The 18,580-nt window shown below is 40.4% G+C and overlaps 1 pseudogene; it reads left to right on the top strand.

Annotated features, from left to right (window-relative positions):
- Positions 1–641: 641 nt before the first annotated feature.
- LOC131558948 (cytosolic phospholipase A2 epsilon-like) overlaps positions 642–18,580 on the top strand; it is a 36,859-nt pseudogene continuing 18,920 nt past the window's right edge.

Below are 18,580 nucleotides of genomic sequence, written 5' to 3'. Positions count from 1 at the left end.
ATGTTTGCCACTAAGAATTTGTTCTTCTTTAATCTGTTTTCTTGACCTGACTTAGGAGTCATGCTTGACTTTGATGTCTGTGAGTTTTAGCACAGTATAGTGTTGCAATGGTGATCTAATTTCACATGTAATAGGATGTACCTACAAAGTTGCCTATCTTGATCTCCTGGAGAATGTTTCTTTCCTTACGCATTTCTGAAACACTTCCTTAAGATGTTTTGCAATGGTTTCTTTAAAGTCGTTCCATACAGAGCTGTCGACATAGTTTAATCTTTGTGATCAGCCCTTTTGTGAGTAAGTGGCCACACTAGATTCCTGCACAGGTTTGTATTTTATCCTGATGGAGCATGTGTAATGATGGTGAGACTCTTTTGCTTACCAGTCCCAAATTCTCCCATACAGCTGTGAAGCCATGTGGAGTCCCCAGGAAATGGCACTGTTTCGTTAAAGCCCATGTGAAGTCATGTATTGTAGCATCACTGAGACCCCATCCCATGGGCAGCTGGCATGAGGCACGGTGATAGCTCAGACGGAACAAGGGGAAGCTTTGACTCCCAAAGGAGCCCGGGTTTGTTAAGCACTGCTTACATGACCTACCAGGTGCCCTGGAAAGGCTATCATTCCATCTTCCCAGTGACAACATGCTGTATATGGGGCAAGATTGGCTGTCATGCGCGTGAGTTCAGATTGCTCAATGAATGAACAGCACGCAAGGCAGATACTGGATGTGAGAGCTTCTGCAACAGCCAGGCCTTTCTCAGACAAGGAAGGGACACAAGGAATTTCAGCACTGCAAGATGAGCTGGAGTGAGTACATCACCTAACCCTGTGCTTCCTTTTCCTCTTCAGGCAGCAAATGGGGTGGGAAATGCCCACAGTGGCTGGCAGCCTTTCCTCCTCTGGGTATGCGCATGTCCTCTTCCCATAGCTTGTGTTTTGTCACCAGGGCTCTCACACTGGAGACATCTGCATCAGATGTGAGCTGTGGTCTCATAATGCACCATTCTATAATCTTTTGTGATATGGAAAATGACAGCTCACATTATACCAAAATCCTGAGGCATTGCCGTGTTGAGAAAAGCAGTCTCCTGATGTATGCTGAAACATGCTGGCTGTAGATCTCTTGGCTGGAAAGGCAATGCACTCAGAAAGGTGCTGTGGCCACTTTTACACTGAGGAAGTAAAAGAGAGCCTGCTTAACAATGGGGAAGGCTTGGAGGAACAGCCAGGATCAGGAGTGAACCTGTCACCTGCATTGGGGTTCCCTTACCTTGCCTGGGACTCTCAAACAGTTCTCATGGGAAATGGCATTTTTCTCTCTGTAGTCAGGAAATGCACTCTGGTAACCAGCAGATTTATGCATCAACTAGATTTTGTAATGTACTTTATCCCTTGGAGCTAACTGCAATGAACACTGGAAATTTAAAGCTGGTGTTAGCCTCTGATGTCACATATGCTAGACAAGGATAGTAAACTCAAAAGTATACCTCTCCAGCACTTGCTGACTTTATTAAGACAGCAAGATACCATCAACTTACTGCAGCTGAAAAGGTTTAGAGGCCAGTTATTTCTGGATAAGTTGCTTTAGCAACCCCAACGTCTTCTAGTGTTTGATGGGATACTGCAGTGATGCTGGCAAGAACTAGAATACTCAAGGCAGTGTGTGCCTTACAAAGAAAGACTAATTTAAGAAATTTATATATAGGCTCCATAATACCTCCAAAGAAGTATTGTATTTTTGCATATGCACAGGTCTTCTATGAGTCAGATCAGAAGAGAGATTATGTTCTGTGAAAGAATAAACAGACCAAATAACTCTGCAGATATGAGGTACTATCAGTATTTGTCCAGTACAAATATTGTCTGAAATATTGTCTGAATACATATTTTTTCTGAGTCTGAGTAAAGTTATGTTAGCTATATAAAGCTAACTTTACTCAGACTCAGTACTATTTAGCTTTATATGTAACAACAAATATCTAAACTCCCTATTTGTCATGGGGAAGAACATACAGAGACCTTTTAAAATCAAGTTAATATTTGAAGTGAATAGAAGCACTCCTTTTCCTGCTGATTTTACCTTATGGTCCAAATTTTCTCAAGCCATTTCCCTTTTTCTATCCTAATGCCTTCATGGTTTAGTGGTAGACTCAGTGGTGTTAGATTAACAGTTGGTCTCAATGGTCTTAGAGGTCCTTTCCAACCTGAAAGATTCTATTAATCTATATTTGAATTACAGATAAATATGTTTATGTATACCTTTCTCATTATGACATATATATTTATCTTGTTCAAATAAAGACCATATGGGTCACCAGAAGCAGCTATGTGGATCAGCCTGATTCTTGTGAGCAATATTCAACATTGCTCTTGTGGGGATTGTTATGATCTGGACTTCAACATTTTTGCTTTTATTCAGATGGGCCCGAAGCATCATACTGATGCACATTAGCTCCATTTACCTGTATCCCTGAACAGAACATGGATGTTTCTAGTAAAGGTAGTAATCAGGAATAAAACAGAAGGGATTTCAGTGAAGCTCCCTTTCTTTTATGTTCAAAAAGGTGGTCTGAAAAGTCTGAGAGGAACATGCGCTGGAACACCTGATATCAAAAGCCCATGGTATAGGGATGAGACATAATGAAGAGTCTGTAGGCTGCAGAGAAGCTGTAAAGGATGGGAAAGAGTCTGAAGGGAGCAATCATGAAGAATGATTGACAAAAGTGGAAAGATAACACAAAATCTAACTCATCTTTTATTTGTCCTTAGCAGTCACTTTAATAAATCTTTTAATAATTAAATCTGATCCATCCCATGTCTTTGAGCATTAATATTGAATTCCTAACTCAGTTGTAGTGGTAGTTTTATAATGTGTTTATTGTGGTCTTAGACACCATCAGACTAATTAGGGAGAAAAAATCATTGCAGAAAAAAACCTTAAATGAAAATCGTTTCAAGGCAGAGCAACTTTGGGTGAACTGTGTCTCACCACCAGCCCATCAGCTGGCAGACAGACCCCAAAATTTCCATAAGTGTAGTATCTTGGGGTGGCCCAGCAAGGTTTCTCTGCTCTTTGAGCTGCAATAACTCCATAATTTGGCCACTGAGGCTCTACCCCACAAGTCAGGAGTGCATTTTCTCAGAGGGTTGTTGCAGCCCTCTGGTGTCAGTCTTTCCCTCTGACATTTCCCGTTGGTCCCAAATTTGTCTCTTATAAATCTGCTGCTGAACATCTTCAGATGGCAGCCTGGGGTTTCACAAAAAATCCAGCTTGGTATTACTCCCTTAATGCTCCAGGACATGAGCTACCGCTGCACAGCCTGTGCTTTATGGGCAGCAGTCCCAAGTCAGGCTGCCTATTTCACCACCACGGGGGCCTTTGGTGATCCTTAACCTGAGTGTGGCGGGAAGTTTGTGCTGCTACTAGCCACATTGAATTTTGCATTCTCTGCCACCCTGGTAATCACAAAACTTCTTCTTTGTTATTTGAGTGGATACCAGAGAGGATTTTTCATTTATATGCTAATAGAGCTTTTGCCCGAGGGTGTTTTGCAGCTTCACATTGCAACAGGGTGAATCACGTGCTAACAACAAATCCAGGCTCCTCAATGGCAGGCTCCCTCTGCATCAGTAACTTTGGAAACAAGTGACTGAAGAGGACATGCGGATTGCCCAGGGTGGGATTCATCTCAGCTGCCTTCAAATATAGGGAAGTTAGGTTTCAAGTGTGGCCTGGACATTAAGGCTTCTCCAGAACAATCCGTGTGGAGATGTTTAGTCACTACTTGCAGTTGTCATGCTTTTTTTTCATCGACTCAATATAGAGAAAACACAACCAGCTTCTACTATGAGTTTAATTTCCAGATGACTTAGTCAAGTCATAGTCAAGTATATCCTGAGTGCACACCTTGTGAAAAGGATGTGTTTGCCTCAAAAGGAATAGTGCTTCATAGCAAAAGCAATTTTGAACTTTGAACTAATTTGGGAAATTTAATACCAGTGCCAGCTTTGAGTCAAAGGTACCTTTGGCCACCTCTGTCTTGAGCTTAAAGAAAAAGAATTTCATATAGGGAAGCTTGAGTTAGGAAAGAAAAGTTAGTTTCCAGGCAACAAGCAACTTTTAGTCAACTTCCTAAGGGATGCTGAAGGATTCTTCCCCCAACTCATTTCCTTTTGTCTTAAAAGCAAAGGTGCAATATGACAAGGGAAATGAAAACAGGATCTCGTGCAAAAACCTCACACCCATTAGCTTCCATACATTTCAGAAACATGACCTTGATCTGACAGCTTTAATAAATGTTCTCATTCCTCAGTGAGGTGCTGAAACTCTTCTAGGCACTTCAGCCAGGGACACAAGTAGGTTGTAGCAGAAGAAATAGAAAATGTGTGTGCTTTTGTGTATACAATCACTTTTGTCTAAATGGTTTCTTGTCACCATTCTCACAGGAAAAAACAAAGATTCTAATACTTTATTTTACAGAAATACAGATGCTCACATTAAGTAAAGCATCAGCCAAGGAATGGGAGAGACTTGTGACTCAACTTACTGCTGTAGATTATCTAACTCTGGCTTCAGTTAAGCAGTTCTAGAAAATTTCAATACAATGAAGGTGAGAAAGGAAGTTAAAAGCAAACTTAGCACTTGTATTTCATGAATAAAATTAATGTGCTTATTTCAAAAAGCATCAACAAAAAAAGATAACACAGATAAAAAATGAAACCTAAGAAATCAAACTTTAGGAAGGATAGAATACTCCATGTAAGATGATAAGATTGTCTTAACTTGTTCTTCTTGTAAGAACAACTTTTCATATTGTTTCCTCTGTTCACATAAGAAAAGTATGTAATGAGACTTCTAGAAGTCATTGGGTTTGTCTCTAGTTTCTGTTAGTCAAGGTCCTGGTACAAAACTCATACCCACAGTCAGAGTGGCAGTGATTTCACACGTTTGCCCATCTCTAAGAGGAAGCAGGATGCTTTGTCATCCTATTAATCTCAAGTTCTTTCATAAGCACTAATTTTAATCATTCAGGGGGACTTTCAATGCGTATGTATGTGTGGCTAATAATGCTTGCATAATGTCTTAGAAAATTTAATCACTGAGCTTCCTAGAGGTGTCCTGAACACTTGCAGATCCTCATTAGATTAAAAAAATTCCAACAAAAAAATTGTTCAATCAGTCCATTAAATTCCAATAATCTGCTAATAGCGTCCAGCCAGATGACAATTTCAATACAGTTGGTAAGAAATCTGGAGCTTTTCTTCATGAGAAATTGATATTGTATTTTGTTGAAATATTTAATGATTTTTTAAGGTGAAATGTTTGAATCTCATTTAAATTTGTTAAGCTGCATGCTGTATTAAATGTGAAGCCCAGAAATAAGAAAGACATTTCAAATGGAAAAATGATAAAATGTAGTTTAGGGAGCAGAGAAATGTTACTTATCATACCTTCTTTTATTTCTTTTGAGATCGAGTGTGTACGCAGAAATCATGATGCAACAGCACTTTTCAGGGAAACATGTTCCTTCAGAAGAATTCTTATTCTCTTCCTTATGTAAATGTCTTCATTCTAACAACCATCTCCATAGCTGTTTTTAAATTTATTTTTTATTGTGGATGTAATTATGTATGGAATTCAGGTGTTTGCATGGAGAAAATACACTGATGTGTTTATTAGACTATTGCTATCATCACTTTTAGAATATCACTGTTAGGCTATCTCACACAGATGATCTCTATCATATCATCAGTCAGGTTACAGCTGCTACTGCATTTCCTTGAGCCCCAGGTGGGAACAATTTGGTCCCTCAGCAAGCTCTGCTCAGCCACAAGACCTGCAGATATGAAGGCTCACACCTTACAGCAGCTGCTCTTTGGACAAATAATGTGGGTGGGAAATTTCCCTGTTTCAGAAATCGTGGAGGGGTGGAGCTCTGACTCAGTGCAATAAAACACCTGTTCAGCAACTTCTGAGACTTTGTCAAGATTGTAAATTTGTTTCAGGAGGCACTGGCGCCTGTGGAGCCCAGTACTAAGGTGCCATTCACAGCAGCTGCTTTTAATGTAGCAGCGATCTCGATGGCATCGACCTCTGCCTTATCTCAGGTAAGTGGAAAACAGAATAACCCTGGCAGGAGTCTTGGAGTTTTGATTCAGATTTGCCCCTGAACTACAACAGGTCGAGTTCCCTGTTATCTATAGGACATAAATTTCCAAGAAAACCAGATTATCCTTTCTTGGATATTTGCAGTTACCAGGACATGGAGTCAGAATCTTTCCATATAGCACAGAACTGGTACATCTATTTTATTAGCCACAATGAGGAGGTGCCAATTGCCTGTTCCACACTGAAATGCTACAGTGGGGAATTGAAATAAGTAAAAAAAAAAAAAAAAAAAAAAGAAAAATCTTTACTCTCTTTTTCATCCACGTTCTTCTTCTTTCAGCAGCATTCAAGCAGAAAATCAAGCCCCTTGGAAAATGAAGAAAGAAAATGGATGATGCACTATGTAGCCCCAAGTGATGATGCTAAGGTACCATATTTTTACAAACTAAAAATATAGAGGACTAAACCAATACTTTTTTGAGCAGGGTAGGATCTTCCCCCCCTGCCCAGATTTGGTTATTAAAGATTCACGTGGTTATGTAGAAATAGGAATATTTAATGAAAGACAATTTTCTTTAGAGGCAACATCTGCATAGTATTAATAATAAAGAATGTGTTGTTTCCATGGATTTATTCCTTAGGGAAATCTCTTAGTGGAAAAGTTACTGATTTGCTGTTAAAATGAGACTCACTTTGGCTTTCTTCTAATGCTATCTATTGACTTCATGGAGCTTTACCCAGAACAAATGGAGAATGTTGGCATAGGCAGAAAGTCAGAGCATGGTTGTTGGCGAACATTTGGGGTTTGGTCAGTATTGCCAGTTTTCAGGACAAATGCCCACTTTGATCCCTGTTTACTTCCTCACAACAAAAGAACAACTCTGGACACGTTTGCAGGGCCTCTGGCAGAGGCAGAGTTGCATCAAGCACGTAGCAGCTCTATCAGTGATGATTTTTGCTGCTGGCATTGTGCCAAGCTGCCTCCAAGTAAAACATGGGGGCTACAAATGGAAAGAAAACTTACTTTTGATGGCATTTTAAATGATGTGTGATTCAAGCGTCTATAGCTCATATATATTTGGTTGGGTTCTTTTTGTGTAACCAGACTACCAAATGAACAGAAAACCACAAACACTGTTTTGCCTGTGTATGTCACAACCTTATCAAACTGATTGATCAAACTGATGTCTTGTTAACAGCATGCTGACAGCTCCTACAGATGGATATTAGTGTACAAAAGGTACAAACTACCAGTGGGGAGTGAAACTTGCTGTAAGGGCAAAGTAGCACAGCCAAACCTGACATGGCATTCAGGTGTTCCTAATTTACTCTGTGTGTGTGTGTGTATGTGTATGCTAAAGCTCGGCAACAGAATGTACTAAAGCAGGAAAAGCAGCTGTTGGGGGAAAATGATGACCCAATCTCCTCAGCAGTTTTGTAATGATTTAATGTATTCATACTGAAGTTCTGTTTTGGGTTAGAATATCCATGGCTAAAAGCAACCAACCCCCTTTACCACTAATGTAGTTACATTTACATAAAGATTGTTAGAATCCAGCATATGTTTTAGAACATACCTGAAGTAATAATAAAAAAATTATTCTGTGGCCATAATCTCCAGTGTAGAGGGGGCTGTGGGGCCCTTTCCACAGCTTCAATTCATTATTCATGCCATAATTTCTTCCTGCTAAATGAATTTCTGAAAGTTCTGTTTGCTGTGCACAGGCATTTAACAACAAAGACATTCTCAGGCACTCTTTATTTACCTCCTGGTTTTGAATGCCCTCTCTCCTTAAGTAATAAATCTTGGCAGAACACTGGCACTAAAGGCACAGACTTGTCTAAACTGGCCAATTTCTGCCTCTTACAGGTATTGAGTTTCCTAGGTAGCTTTGGTAATTGCCTCAATTTTTGTAAGTCATAGCTTACATAGGTAATCATTAGTAGGGAGCTATTAGAAAGGATAACATGCTTGTAGCAGACCTTGACTTCCAGGAGAAGTAAACAGGTATAAACTTTCCTTAATGCAAATGCTCAAACATTTGCCTAAGTACTTGTTTAAATTTGAGAGGGCTTTGCATAGCTGTGTGATAAACTGAATTACTACTGGATTTGGTTTAGTAAAACATGCCTGGGGCTGTGCATGGAATTTAGCTATAGTGCAAAGTCAGATATGTTCCACTGCTAAATTTTCAGGGGAATGTAACAACAATTCACAATTGTGTGGAGCTGGCTCAGCTGATAATGCTGAGATCTTACCTCCCCTGTTTAGAACACAGCCAGGTAAAATATCCTGGGCCTTACATATGACTTTGAGCAACAATGATTAATTTATTTTTCAGTTTTGGAATACACCCATCCAGAAGCCAAATACTCTATTCTTTGTAGCCTGATGAAGATAATGCATTTTTTTTGGCACTTAGCCCACTTGTTTTGATGTGCTGCTTCTGTACCTCACAACAAAAAGTGTTAGCATTTAACAGTCAGCTCACTGAAGACATTCTGGTACAATTCCTGGTCATAAACTTGAGCTGATGGGCAAGCAGGATGGTTATATTAGGCACTGGCTTCTATTTAACATGCCTTTCAATTACCCAGTGTTTTATAAAAACATCAATCTTGCCATTTTTAACAACTTCATAGCCTGGAAATTACTGCATTTTTTGTGCAATTTCCTTTGATGACCTTCATTCTTATAGAGATGGAAATGATTTGAGAGGTTAAGCTAAATTTTATCATGATGGATTCCCCATGGTCCAACGCTCTACACACTTCAGCTGATGTACTGTCTTGTCTCACTGATTTCTTATACTTTGACCTTTTTATCAGCCTTTGACTTTTGTCACAGTAGCAGCATGTTTGTAGGTGCTTTCTGTTATTTCACTCAAGAATTACTCCCTATTATTTTAATTGAAGTCTCTCAGAAAATATCTTCCAATAATTTCATCATCTTCAACCAGCTCTGCTCTATTTCACTTCAGATTGTCTTTTCCAAATTTTAGTCATTAGCTTTCATAACAGCTTCTTTCTTTGGCCACCCCCTTTTTTTGATGATCTTGCATATTGTGACTTTTTAAGAATTACTGATCTATTTGTCTTCTGCCATTATCTGAACTTCTCCTTGAGCACTGTCTGAATATCAGTGACCACCTACCTATTGGTCACTGAAGTGGCCATTTGTTTCTTTGCCCACTATATGCTGTGCCTTCGGTATTATTTGTCTGAATATCTTTTTGCAAATACACAAGTGGCATTATAATAAGTTTGGCCATTTTATAACTTACACAGATCCTTGCTACTAGAACTGCAAACTAACACTTCCCTATTCCTGAATCTGCCTCATTTTAATGCTATAATATTTTTTTCATTAGTGCTTGCTCAGAAGTCCTTGAAAATTTCCTTATTATTTCATAGCCTAAGTCAAGGTGACTTTTAAAATTACGTATTATTTATAGATATACTATTTATACCTTCCCCTTTTGTTGGAGAGATTCAGTTCAGGATCTGATGATAACATATTTGTATGCAGATTAAAGCTCTTCATGTAGCAGTTGCAGTCAGACCTCAGGGCTGTTTGCATTTTCTCCCCTGCAAAGCCTCATCCTCAGACATCCACTGTAGTCATTTTATGTTACTTCTACCAAACAAAGACCTCTTACTACTATAATCATGCATTAACTGCAGAACTTAATACAATCTGAAATTCCTTCTTTTCTTCTGCTTCTGTTCCTAAACAGTGAGAGAGGGAGCCATCCCCAGCGCTGCTTTACCCTTTGCATTCAATCTCTTTAGTACAATCATGATTCAACTCTCTTTCCTTTCTATAAACTTGAGCTGTTTTGATAAATATTCCCCAACTGTTTGCGCAGTTAGAGAATCAATATGAGTACCTGTGCTGCAGCCATAGGAAGCATTGTCTGTTTTCTCCTTCTTTTTGCTGATATCCTGCTTGCTGTATCTGCTGCTAGGGGACATGATGGGTATGTTCTCTGAAGATGTAAAATCCATTAAGCACATGTGATTGTCACAACTTCTGCAGACCCAGATGGTCAGACCTAGCACCTTCAACAAAGAATTGGAGATAACCTTCTTTGAAATTAAGGATTGTAGTCAAAACTATTCCATGTCCATCAATCAGATAACCATCCTTGGTAAAGAAAACCTCTGTTCCCACAAAGCAACTTGGAATATTTGTCCAAAGCCATGTGTTGTGGAGTCCTGAGACATTCCCTAAGGTGCTAACACTCATCCTTAGTCATCCCACTCTCATGAAAATTATTGTTTTAAAAACAAGCAAGAAAACTTAAAAAGAACCCTCCTTCTCTCCAATTATCCAAGCACTGCATTAAAACAAGACTTTTTTGCATAAGCCTTTATTCTACCTACAGCACAACACAGGCTGTTGGCCAATAACAAACCAAATTTGAAGCATCTCTGATTTCCAGATTCACTGAATTTTGTCTTCACATTGGCTGCTGATGGTCATGTGTACAATTTAATGTTACTGGCTAAATGAACTTTTTCAGCTTATTTACACCAACTTAACTTTCCTATTCACCCTCTCCCTCCACACCTTCTCTTTATGCTTAGATAGCTACAGGCTTTAGGGGTCAACAAAGTTTGTGAAGAAAGTGCATCTTGCTGCCTATTATATTTTTGCTGTGATGCCAACTGGAAGAGACACCTTTAGCAGAACCTTGGTTCTTTTCAGTGTTTGGTTGTGTTACAGTCAATACATATATTCAATGTATTAAGATACATCTCCTTTGTTGTTTTTTTTTCAGCAGGAAGAAATGACACCTTACTCCTTGCTTACTGTAAGAATCATAAAGTTGAAAAATGCCCATCAGGCAGATTTTTGTAAGTACCACATTTTTTTATTGATGTTACATTGTTCTCAAATTACTATATCAGCCTCTGTTTCTGCTAGATACTGCACAGATGCAAAACACTGAAGTCATACTAGCTAAGAAATCACAGTTGAAGGTAGTTTATGCCACATAATATCTTTTTGCATTATCAGAGGTTTATTTTGAAATTGGAGTTTTTTCCACTTTATTTGTCTGACAAGTTGGCTGTTTCAGGGGCTTGAAAATATCTTAACACCAGAGTAAACACACAGATGTTTATATAACATATCCATGACAAATGCATAGAATATAGAGATGATATACTTACATACCAGTCCCTCTTAATTCTTTGGTTGTCCTGAGCATCATGACATCAGCTGACTCTTGCCCCCCAATGAAAAATGTCTAACAGAAATCTTTTGGGGACTGTGGTACATGGTACATGCAAAGTGTTCTGAAAATGTGTGGTACTTGTACCACCAGCCCTTGCCTGTGGTTCACATTCCCAGAGATTTTTCTCTGAAAATTTTCTCCTGCCATTCCTACGTGTGTCTCACGAACTTGGCACATCACTAATTACACAGTTTTGCATATCCCTTTATCAAACTGTTCTTCCTCCTCTTGTTTTGCTTTTTCTTTCCTTTTGGGGAGATCATGATGAAGTTTGCTGAAGTGATAAAATCCTACAGATAAAATTTCTCACCATCCCTTTGTATTTCACTCATTTTGGTGTTTCAAGACCATGGATGTCAATGTCACCCTTGTCAATTTTCCAGTCAAGTGGAAAGAAGTGGTCTGTTCACATTGTCTGTAATACAGGGCTGAGAAAATAGAAGGAATATTATAGTACAGCAGAAAAGGTCAAATTAATTTCTATTCCTTTTGAGAGCTATGAAACACTGCATATATGTGCAAGATCTCACCTTCATTCCTTGGAACTGCTGATTTAATTTTTCTTAGTATCACCTTTGATCTAGAAAATTGAACCAGGTAAGAACCATGATTCAGCTGCTTATGCAAAGGGATTGCACAAAGTAAAATGATGCTGCATTCTCAGAAAACAGTGTTACAGTTGTGACCTTGCCCTTCATGCTGAAGATAGGGAGATTTCTGAGAAGCCTCACTTAGTGAGTTGTAGACATTTTGAAAATTCCTATTATGACCAAAATGTACACCCCTGGACTAGAACTCAAGACATGTGGGCTCAGTTTTTAGCTCTGTTCATGGACTTATTGCATAAGAAGTTTAGGTAAATTTATACATCAAAACATTCTGTGCCTCTGTTGCCCTGTCTACAAAACAGAGTATCTTCTCCAATACCTGTTGTTTCTCTCTTATCTATTTAGGTGATGTGCTCATTTTGAATCTCCTACTACTGTAGAGAGATTTTAATTAAGGTGTTAGGTAAGGCCTAGAAACAGTGGGAAGTATTTTCAGATTCTTTTGTTAATTACCAATCAATAAGGCTTGGGGACCAGTTGGTGAAGAAAATTGTCTTTTCTTTCTGTCAGTAATTCCCCAGCTAATCTGTGAGCCTGTTTGAGACTGTTTCTTAAGGATGTCATAGAATGAAGTGCTGTAGACCAGGGTGCTGTTGAACAAGGAAGATAAATAAACATCAGATAGGTTGTGACTTAGTCAACAAAAAGCTATCTCTGCTTTCAAAGAAGTTGAAGTCTCACAGGAAAAATAGTGTGATACTGGAATTTAAAAACTTATGTACAATTCAAAAAATATATATTGTACCTTTCAAGTCCTTGATTTTGCACTGCTATTGATGTTCTTTTAGCTTAGCGCTTTTATTTTAACATTTGAATGCATTTGAATTATTGGAAAACTAAAATAACTAGACATGCTTCTGTGTGCTAATGAGAATAATAAAATTATATTTAGATAGCTTTTTTCAGCAATATGATCTTTCCCCTGTAAAACTGATCAGAAGCATCTGATACAGATGCTATCTGACTCTGAGATATCTGTAGAAGAATGGCAATTTTTGTAATAACATATGCCCGACTTCCCTAAATTTTCAGTTTCCCTGTATCAAATCCAGGAGCAAGCCACCTTTTCAATCAAGTGCAGCCACTTCTAACTTGCTTTTTCTACCTGAATGCTGGCTTCCCATCTTTTTCAGCATATGCAGTGCTCCATTCCATGATTTTCTCTATTTGTTGTAAGTGCAGTCACACCAGGTTATTTGGTCATAGAGTTTCTACGTTTTTCTTTGACTTACTTGCCAAATCCTGGCTTCAGGGAACACTACTTCTGTATATTTCCACTGATATTCCTCATGATTCCGTGCACCCAACTTAATCTTGGCTGGTTTTTTTAAAAATATGCACCTCAAGATTCATGGGATGTGTGTTTCACAAGCCTGGGATGAAATTCAAGTTTATCCTGAAATCTGATGTTACACCTTTGCCTGTGTTACACCTTTGCGTGTAGACAACACATGCTGATGGAGTTTGGCACACAATTAAAAAAATTAAACCAAAAGGAAAACAGTTCACTCCTCCTGAATGGGTCAATTGGCCCCTTTCATATCCGTGCTGTCACCCCACCCTTTTTGTGGTCTCCTCCATATGAGTGATGTTCCTCTCTAGCATCTGCTTCATGCTGCATATAATTGGTTTCTGTCTTGTCTTATCTTACCGTGCAAATGCTCTTGACAGACCTGGGCTAATTATTTTGCACTGTACTCCTAACTAACCTTTATGCCAATTAGTAATCATGGGTCAGACTCAAACATTTCTGGCACTCCCTGACCTCACTGCGGGCACTGGAGAGAAAGGCACCCAGATAAGATCACTTACACTCATCCTGCTGCCCTGCAGGCACTGAGTGTCATCACCAGGCCCCAGTGCTCTATGCAGCTTGGCTGTGAAGGTGGTACCAGGACTAGAAAGGAATAAATCCCATTAAAGTTTGCAGTCTGGTGTCTATTTTGCAGTGGTATTCCCCTCCTCAGTCCAAGACTGCATGCAGCCTTTGGTAAAATAGTGACTTTTTAGGTCACCGGTGTGTCCATTTGCTCCTTCTCAGCTGGAAGTCAGTGCTAGTGCTTTTACAAAAGCTCGTGTTTCCTAACTATTCATGGTGTCACTTCTAAAGAGCTCCCCATATGTAGGAGGAATATCTGGTCAGGATGAGAGGGAAAATAATCTATTATCTTATTTTCTTGCTGATGATGCCCCTTCCCAAAAGAAAGGAAAGGGAGCTGGTTGATGGGAGAGGAGGACCATGGTGGCACAGATTCTCCAACACTTTCCAGCTGCTCTCCTTAAACAAGTGAGTTATTGGGTGGCCACACAGAGCTGCACCAAGCTCCCAGCCTGGCCATTTTCACCATCATTAGTGTTTGTTTTATGGCAGCCTCTAGACCCCGTGGCTGAAGCTGACACCTGCCCCACAGACAAACAGAGGATCAGTGAGAGGGTCTGCCTCATCTGGCATGCCTGAAGCCCAGGCACCAAGAGAGGGAATTGCCCTGAGGCAACAGAAGTGGAATAAACCTCTTCCAGATCCTTAGCACAGGTGAACAGATCTGCAGTTATGTCATCTCTCCACCACTACTTAGTGCCATGTGAAAGAGCAAAGCAGCTGGACTCCACTGGATCTCACCTGATCCTGAAGATCTGAGTAAAGAGGTCTGTGTGACAGTACTCCTGTCTGAAGCTGTGGCAGCCTACGTGGGTACCAACTGGTTCCACATTCCAGGAGATGACCTTTGCTGTTGGAGTGCATGTTCAGGCTCGTTAACACAGATGAGGTGAAGAGTGGTGGTGTCAGGTCTGGCTTGACACATTTAGCCTCAGTGGTGCTGAGTGTTTGCAATGCTCTTCCTGGACTGCTGAGGTGGATTTGAGCTCTGTGTCCCAGTAAGAAAGTACCCAGAGTGAGCTTCAGATTGGCAGGTGCTTTTTATTCTGGGACACAGAAGCTTCTCTGAGAGAAGTCTTGCCAGATCAAGAGGCTGTCAGAACTGAGGTAGGAAAGTCAGTGCTGGGCTGAAATGTGACTGCACTCCAGTATATTTTCTGCTGTAGAAAATAGGCACATATGGAAACCTTCTCAGCTGTGGAAACAAACCTGTTAGTCTTAGCTGGGATGTTAGAACAATCACTCCTCTTCCTTAACTCTTCCTTCTGTTTTCAGATCTTCCATTGGTTTTTCCCCTTTGAATGAAGAGAGATCTCATGTATTTATAAAAGAGGATCTCAGTGACTTTGTCCTCTAAGGTCTTATGAAATTATTTTGTGAAAGCTTTTATATTATCCCTTCAGAGAAAATGAGTCAGTTCTGCAACACTACACTTGGAACCTTTGCAAATCAGAGTCATTCTCCAGAGGCATTAAGGGTTATTTTTGCTATAGAAAATAAGTGCAAAAAAAATTAGGGAGATTACAGCTAGTGCAGGTGATACTAATGGCCCTGTCCCAGGAAAGCAAGTGGTGCCAGTGGGAGCACAGTGGCACAGGAGGTGACCCAGGATATGAGACTTTGAGCTGGGACTGCAGCAGGTACTGCACCCACTGAATCTGCTTCAGGGAGAAAATCCTACTTTGCCACTTGACTTAAATGGCTGGACTGGGTAAAGGGCTCATTCACAAGAGGACTCTGTTCATCCCTGGCCAAAGACATCACTGATTAAGCACAGTTCACCTATGAGCTTTTGTTATTTCCACAAGTAAGGCACAGAGAGCAATATTGTGCTTACAAATGAGTGGATACTGGTAGAGCTCTCAGCTGAGTCCAAATCCTCTCTCAGATAGCAGTAGGAGGTAAATCCTCAATACTGTTTGTGTTGTACTAAGCTGGTGAGGGAAAATGTTCCCAAATATGTCCAGCAATTGAGAAATGGGAGTAGTACTGCTGCTCCTCTTAGGTGAACCCTAGTAAACTTATAGAATTCAAGGCGAACCTGTCTGTGCAGGTGAAGAATATTTCACTAGGAGAAAATTATTTGTTCGTTTTGGTGTTACGAAATGCAGCAACAGGACGGATGGGATTTTGTAGTTTACCTTCATTGTTCCTATGAGACTAGTTTTTCTTATATGCTTTACTTTTCAGTGCTGTAATTTTCTCCTTATGGAGGTGAGTGATTTTAGCATGTGATGGTTCATCTCAGGTGCACGTCACAGGACTGTACTCTCACAGACTAGCACACATAGCTGCAGTTCTGAACTACTTCTTTTGGTCTTGCATTTTTAACTGATCTTTAGCTGTCAGACAGAGTTGAGGAGCAGTCTCACCATCATAAAAATTGAATCAGAAGCTGCAAATTGGAGAAGGACACCAGAGTCGCTTAGTGCTGGCTTTCAGAGAGACTGTGAGTTCAGATGTCTCAGCATTCACATGAGGTGACATTATGCCATCAGGGAAGTTGCAACACGTGCACTAAAGTAAGGGCCTGGCATGGCATGAAACTGCTAACAAAGCCCAGCAACTGCATTACAACTGGAGCATGAAGAAAATGTAAATAGAATTTTTATGTATTAGCTCTCAGGTAGCAATGAATAAACTGGAACATTTTCAGTAGCTCTCCTGTACACTTTTTTGACAGATAAGAGAGAGCAATGTAAGGTGATTAGTCATTTCAAGGGCTGCCATATAATAATGGTATCATAATTATCATAGTATTCAGCAGACATTCAACTATCCTGCTAATTTTTTATTTATCTCACTGTTTGCCTCACAGTTTAGCCTCAGTTAATATGAAGTGGCACTTCTACAGAAATACGTAAGCTCAGTTAGAACCACAGCATGGGAATACTGTCTGTAAAATTAAAGGAAACCATAGAAAATCACAGGAATCCTATGGAAAACAATAACATCTCCACATTAGTAGGGACTGTAGATAAATTGTGGCAAAACCAGATGTGGCATAGTCCCCTTTCTTCACAGGAAGAGAATGTTCTTTGTCCTAGTGGTACCACCTCACCCCAAATTCAAGGTCAAATTTGCATACAGGAGTTACTAACACTATTATGTAATTTATTTGTGTGTGATAAACTAGCCTTGTTACAGCAGAATCACTCAAAATGGCTGAGGTGTGAAGGCACTTCTGGAGATTGTGTAGTCCAGACCCCTGCCATAGACAGGATTGGCTTCAGTAGTTTGTTCAGAGCCACATTCATTTGGGTTTTGAACATTTCCAAGGGTAGAGACTTCACGACCTTTCTGGGCAATCTGTGACAGTGTGTGGTGGTGTTTACACTGTCATGGTAAACATTAAATTTTTACTTATGTTTCAGTGGGATTCCCTGCATATTGGTTTGTGTCCTTTTACCTTTCACTGGGCACTACAGAGGAGGGTCTGACTCAGGCTTATTCATTTTCCTCTCCCCTGATCAGGTATTTACACAAATTGATAAGACCCCGTAAGCCTTCTCTGCTTCAGGATGAAGAGCCTCAGCTTCTCCCAATAGAGCAGATGATCCATTCCCCCATTCTCTTTCTGGACTTTTTTGTTCAGCTCGCTTCAGCATATCCTTACCTCTCTTGTACTGGGGAACCCAGAGATGTGGCCTTGTCAGTGCTGAGCAGAGAGGAAGGACCACCTTTCCAGCTGCTGGCAGCACTCCTGATGCAGCTCAGGAGGCTGCTGGCCTTGCTTGCCACAGGACAGCTCACTGGCTCGTGTTCAACCTCACATGCACAGATGCTTTTCTGCAGAGCTGCTGTCCAGCTGGTCGGCCCTCAGCCCATTCTAGTGCTGGGGGTTTGCCTCCTCCTGTGAAGGACTTTGCATTACGTCCCCCCCCATCCACTTTGGCAGTTATGGAGATGCTGGATTCATGGTTTTGAAACACTTGAGATTGGCAGTTTTGTGTGCATTAATGAGAGGAGGGATGGTCCAGGTGCCCTGAAGCCACATTTAGTTCTTGGCCATTGTACAGGCTCTGTAGATCAGAGGCAGTGATACCATTTATAAGGATTAGTACATCACAGCTCAGCAGGCTGTCAGGCAGCACAGGGAGGGAAGAACTTTCAGTTATCAGACAGATCAACAAACAGAGCCCTCCCACTCCTAATAAATTAAGTATTGTACTGGTAATTGCCAAAGTCAACATATTATCCCGTCACCTCCATCATGTTAAAATCTGAGATTCTGTCGTCAGTGGAAATAATTTCAAAGACAGAAAATCTACTACCTTCTAGAGAGAAAACTCCTGACAGTGTCAAGAAATGCCTTCAAGATACAGCATGAAGTGTTACATGGGGATCTCCATAATCGACAGGCATCTTCCCCTGAGGATGCCACAGTCACAGGGTCTCTGGATTTCAGGCCCCCAAAAATAAACACCTTATGTTTATGCAAAATATCCCAAAGCCATGTGTTCTGAACAAAGACATGGGGATGAACTCACTTCTAACCTTGAGGAGCTGCCTCAAGACCTGTACCGTGCTTACAGATGGTAGGTGCTCTTCTCCCTGCTTGTGAGGTGGTTCTCTCTGTTGACTGCACGGCACCAGACTCCTCCTGTTTTCTGGCAAAAGCCTGTGTTTACAGAGCAGGATGGATCAACCCTTTAGCTGCCACTGGAAAGCTTCCTGTACAAGGTCTGCGAATCTCTTTGGTGTTCACTTGGTTCAGGGTCTGTGTGAGATGGTAACTTAC

The sequence above is a fragment of the Ammospiza caudacuta genome, chromosome 6, assembly GCF_027887145.1.
Source record: "Ammospiza caudacuta isolate bAmmCau1 chromosome 6, bAmmCau1.pri, whole genome shotgun sequence".
NCBI lineage: Eukaryota > Metazoa > Chordata > Aves > Passeriformes > Passerellidae > Ammospiza > Ammospiza caudacuta.
This window is presented reverse-complemented; position numbering and strand designations above follow the sequence as displayed.